This window comes from Pagrus pagrus (assembly GCF_965226575.1).
Source record: "Pagrus pagrus genome assembly, chromosome: 16".
Classification (NCBI taxonomy): Eukaryota; Metazoa; Chordata; class Actinopteri; order Spariformes; family Sparidae; genus Pagrus; species Pagrus pagrus.
The window spans coordinates 4334903-4340781 of record NC_140200.1 but is presented as its reverse complement, the minus strand read 5'-3'; positions in this window follow the sequence as shown (position 1 = coordinate 4340781).

The following is a 5879-nucleotide window of genomic DNA, read 5'->3' as shown; positions in this document are numbered from 1 at the left end:
AAAAATCCAGCGATGACGTAATGTGGGATGAGGAGGGGAGGTGGGAGGAGGAAGAGTGAGACACAGGGGAGGGGAGGGGGGGGGTGATTTATAAATAGACATGATGGTGTCAGTCAGGTGACAGACAATCATTTTTATTTAAGATTAAAAAATAAATAAAAAATAAAATGCCTGGTGATTGTGTCCATGTGCAGGGCGTCACATTTACAGATGTTCAGGCAAAACAACAGTCCTCCACAGACTGGACTGCTGCAAATAGAGACATACAAAGACAGTGGTGCTCTAATATGTTTCCTTCTTCACGTTACAGAAGTGCACTGCAACAGCCGCCCTGCAAAAAACAAACAAAAAAAAACAGTGGCAAACATTGTCCACAAGGTGTCAGCCGAGCTCTTTCTGAAAAGCAGCCAGGAGTCTGTTTCTACTCATTGTGTTAGAAATAAAGATGGCATCTCAATAATGACGCTGCATGGTGACAGTGAGAATATTTCTGACCTGCAGACGAGCTCCTCCATTTACTGAGGCTCAACACTCTCATGCATCATCTTAATTAATGTCCATTTTACTGGTTCAGATCAATAAACAAATACGCGATGATGTGATGTGTCAAGATAGAAGTTTGATTCCTGGGGATGATTCATGAGCTACCCCGCATAAAGTAGTTGAAATTAGCTCTACCTTTAAACATTAGGGATGTTCACATTGATGCATACATAATAATCCAACACTAGATTGGCACTCAGTAGAGAGCATACCTCCGCCAAGGCCCAGCAGTCCCTGTTTGTACTCCAGTCCCCTAAATACACCAGATTTATTTCATCAAGATTTACCTAAAATGTTGAAAAACTGCACGTTTCACAAGGTTAAAGAAAGCAATAAAAAAAGTTTCTTTGTCTGGATCTGCACCAAAATTTAACTGGGTCTATTCTGGGCCAAGACCCGTCCTCTATCCAAGTTTCGTGGAAGTCCGTTCAGTAGTTTTTGTGTAATCCAGGTGACAAACCAACAAACACACAAACAAACAAAACATAACTACCCGGGCGGAGGTAAATTGAATATACATTGTTGTGAAATTAGACCTTTACTCTAGTGAAAATGTGAGTGCATGACTTGTAACAGAGTATTTCTAGACTGTGGTGTTGCGACTTTTACATAAGTACAATATCTGAGTACCTCTTCCATCTCTGTATGATTCTTGATTATGACTGAAAGCTCCACAACTAATAAATGGACCTCGAGGCGAGAAGCTCATTTTTAAACCAACAGAGATGAGAAGAGAAAAAAAGAGGGAAATCGAAGATCTATCGTACTGAGACAACTGGGCTGCTGATGGAATAACTAATAAAGGGACCTTGAGATGAGATGGTTCGCTGCTTGCTGTTTCCACGGGCGAGAATTAACCTTTAAATGGTTGATATGGTCTATTATGACACATGACACATATAATTTGTCACTATACGACACAACATTGTAAACAAACTAAAAATAATCAAGTCACAAGAATAAACGTTTCATGGTGGAGTGTTGAGGGTGAGTTGAGGAGTCTCACTTGAGGAGAGAAGTTGCTCTGTAGTCCGAATACTTCTGTATCTTTTGCCAGATAGCAGCCGGGTGTACAGCGTGTTTTAGGGACCTTTGACCTCTGCACAGACTCCTCACCAACATGACGCTTAGTAGTTGGGCACCAATGATTATGGACAGTTTTAATCATGCATGTATCTCACTGACAGACGGGTGAATAATGCAGATGCTTCCATCCATACAGGCCACTATGGGAGATTTTTATAAGAGTATGTTAGACGTTTCTCTCCATCACAATCATGAAAGCATTAAATAAGGAATATCTTCAATAATCTTGTTCCATCAATCAGTTAATTAGACTTTCAGGGACCTTCAGAGGGTTACTGAAGCTGTTGTGGAGGCTCATGGTGGTCCAACACCACTCTAAATCTAAAATGTCTGTCTGAAAAAGTAGGATCAACAAAAAAGTGTGTATGTGCACAAATTAATATAAAGATTGAACGGGTTGATTTGTAATTAGATTCACATAGAGCCCGTCTAGATCATGAACGCTACAAGCTGCTCAGTGCTTTCCCCTGAGGGCCCAGCACATCTGATACCGTGGAGCAACGGGCCATTATGAGCTTTCGAGCACAATGAAAACAATCTTAAAATCTATCGTAACCCTCACATTCAGCCCCCGGAGAGACATTTCAAGACCGGAGATGTTGAGATCAAATTTACTAGTTTGAGTTATAGCACTGGTTTGGCAAAATTCTGCATTCATTTTTCACTTAACAGCACTGTGCAGGTGGCTAAACAGAAAGGTTGGCGCAGTAGCTGAATTGACTGGCAACAAGGGCAAATATAAGGTTAAAGACTTATTTAAAATAAACTGAAGAAACATTTAACCAGAGAGTTGTTATAAGAAACCCTACACATAAAGTCTCCAGGCAAGGACCTGACTCATTAATTCACTGTGAGAAATTTAGGGGCAACTACAATTTAAAGTAATGACACACATTACATTTCATAAATCAAATGTGTTGTTACTCTACCACACTACTCTATGATAGCAACAATGTTTTTTGTTGTAACATTACAAGAATTTACAATCGGTCTTCTGATTATCTGACCAAATCTGATTTGATATACACCATATCAAAACCATTTATTCTTAAAGATCCCCTTCACACATCTATAAACATAAGGCATATACATACAAATCCTCTAATGTCTGTCTGACATGGTTATTACGGAAAGAAAAACATTAAAATCCTAGAAATGTGTACATGTTTGACTACTGGACACAAGATGTTTCACACGTCACCAGTCCCTGCTCAGTGTTTGTGCACTGGAGGTTTCACATCACGTTTGTGTGGATGCTGAAAATTGGACCAGGATCGTTCTCCAAACTATTTTTGATGCTCCCAGAAGATGAATCCGTCTGACTTTGGTGATCCAACAAGAAGTGTTTCAATTACATTTACACATCTTCATAAGTTTATGTGTATATGTTTATTTATATTGTAAAGTTAAGTGTTAAAGATAAAAGTAATGCTTTTCAAATATGTTTTTCTGTCTCCTGTAATAAATCAGACATCATCATAGAAAAAAACTAGACAACATTAAATGTAACTCTTCACACTGAGAGCATGTTATAACAAAACATGGAAAATGTATACCATCAAAATCAGTCAGTGTTGTGACGTAATCTTTTTTTGAGTGTAGCTCCACCAGCAAGATGTTATCTGTGGTTTTGAAATGTCATGTTCCCCTCAGGATGACTTATCATCATTATGGCGACCTCCTGCTCCTCCACCACCATCATCAGGTCAACTATGTAATGCTAATTAGCCAATGGTAGCATGCTATCATGCTGTAATAAGATGGTGAAGATGATATGAATTATCCCTCATCATGTAGCATTATCATTGTACACATGTTAGCATGCTGATGTTAGCTTTTTGTTAGAGTTTTCACTGTAGACTCAGTATAATCATTATCTAAAGCCTTAATATGGAATATATGGTGCACGTGTTTTTATTATTCGTACATAATCATTATGCGATCAGTTTTGTCTCCATGTGCTCTCAGTAGGAGAGAAAATAAACTATTTTTGGGATTATTTCTCTTGAGCGTGGATCCCCTTTGTGTTTTTCTTTTATGCATGTATGTGTTGTACGTGTTCGCTCTTTGTTGTGTTTTCGCTTCATTTAGCTGACAGGGTGAATCTGTATGTGCGGCAGCCATCAAGCTACCTGCTCCTGTGTGTTCTGGGGTTGACTTGTTCAACATCCATGTAGAAGTGAAGGGTTTTGTTTGTTTGGGCAGGAAAGCTCTGTCTATTGTGAGATTAGTCTCCCTCTGTCTGTCTATTGTGATGTTACACAAGAATGCGGAGGATGCTTTTGTTAATTTCTTTGTCGAATGTTTTTTTCTGTGACATAGTAGAATATGGTGAGGACCATTGTTTTATAGAAGAAGTTCTAGATTATTATTGTTCCAGGGGAGGTTTGAAGAGTTTCCATACAACTGGATGTACACAATATCGTATTGTGAATTCTGTAAATAGCAAATGCACAAAGATCCTCTGGTTATTAATAGAGTTTGAGCATTTGCTTTTAAACTTTTCATTAAAAAAATAAATAAATCATATGTTGTGGCATCAGTTAACTATGATAATACAAAATTATCCTGAAAGTCTGATTTCATTTATGGTTAAACAGCTTCTACAAATCCTAACAAGTAGAGTCAGATAGTCAGTTAATTAACGGACTCAAAATTGGCAACTATTGGATAATTTGATTACATCATTATTATCCAATGACAAAAATTATTTGTTGACGGCCTCTTCAATGATCCACTTTTTACACCACTGCTTAACCACAAAGACATCACCTTGGAATTGTTAATGATATTTTTTTCAACATTTTCTGACACTTCAAAGACTAAATGATTCACTGATTCATAAGAAGAACAATGACCAGTTTAATCAATAATGAAACAAAATCAATATCAGCTGCAGCCCTACATTTAAGCTTGAGGGACACTGGAGTTATGGGACAAGTTGATGCATGAGCAGTGATTTAAGGCCTTCGTGAAAGTAATGGAGTTGTTTCTCAGATTTAAACCGAAGGTAAATGAGGTTCTGACAAACACGATTGGACTCTCCGGTCTCTTCAATCTAACAGGCCCAGATTTTGTGTCCTGTGAAAGAAGGATAGGTGCGACTGAAGCACCAGTTTCTTACAGTGGTGTGAAGAACTTGGAGAGGTGCAAAACAACAAAACGAAACAAAAAACATGTATCTGTGCCATACATGAGGTTAGGATTATGTTAATGGATGACAATTCTGTCCAGAAGTCACAACATAGCGACAGGAAAGCACTGAGAGTGTCACTTCCTCCCCAGAGAGATAATTCTAGGACACTGGGGTCAATCTGAGCTGACTTTTGGCCGACCAGAAGGTACCTGCAGATCAGAAACTGAGGGTCTTGGGTTGGTCAGACTGTAGAAACCAACGAGAAGATCTTGTCCCCTCCCTTCACGACTCCCTCCAAAGCCTTTCCTCCAGAACACATGAACACACCCGTCAGTGTCCTTGCCAACCGTGTCCAACTACCTCATGTCTACATGTAAACAAAACACATGGCTGCTGTTGGTACTCAGTCCCGTCAAGCCAGTATGTTAGTATTTGGAAATGCGGCTGTACTTTCACTGACGTTCTTGTGCGACTAGCTCGCTTAGCTTTAGCAATATGTCCACTCAGAGATGAAGAGAAAAGTCTCTGACTGAACCTTATGGAAGATTCTGGTGCTGGCAATGAGAGGGCAGAGTGCACGTAGGCACGTAGGCAGGCAGGTGCATTTCATTTGATCTAAATGACACAGTTGGACAAAGGCCTGGGTATTTTCTTTCTTTTTCTCACTCAGGATGTGAAGAGATTTCCTTCAAAAATAACTAAACATGCTTCTGAAATAACGTACCAACCCGAGCTTTAACCATCTATACATTTGGTATCCGCATGGCTGCAGATGTATGTGAGATTTGATTTCATCATCCGACCGATATCTCAGTGTGTCCAAGTGGACTGTGTGTAAACGTGTCCCTGTATGGAGACAGCTCATGTTGCATAAACAGAACAACATGAATGTCCGCGTCCATTTTTTTGACTACGGTTCAATCCCATTTCAAATTTTGACCCCTACCCCTCATTTATGACTGCCCCCTTGCCCGTCAGATCAGACTTACAAGGCGCAGTGGTTGAATCTCCCCTCATGTAATTGGACAACCCTTCAACACCATTTTACACACTCAGTTGATCTTAACACGCCTTCATTACCTGAACACATCAAAATGTGGGACTGTCATACCAA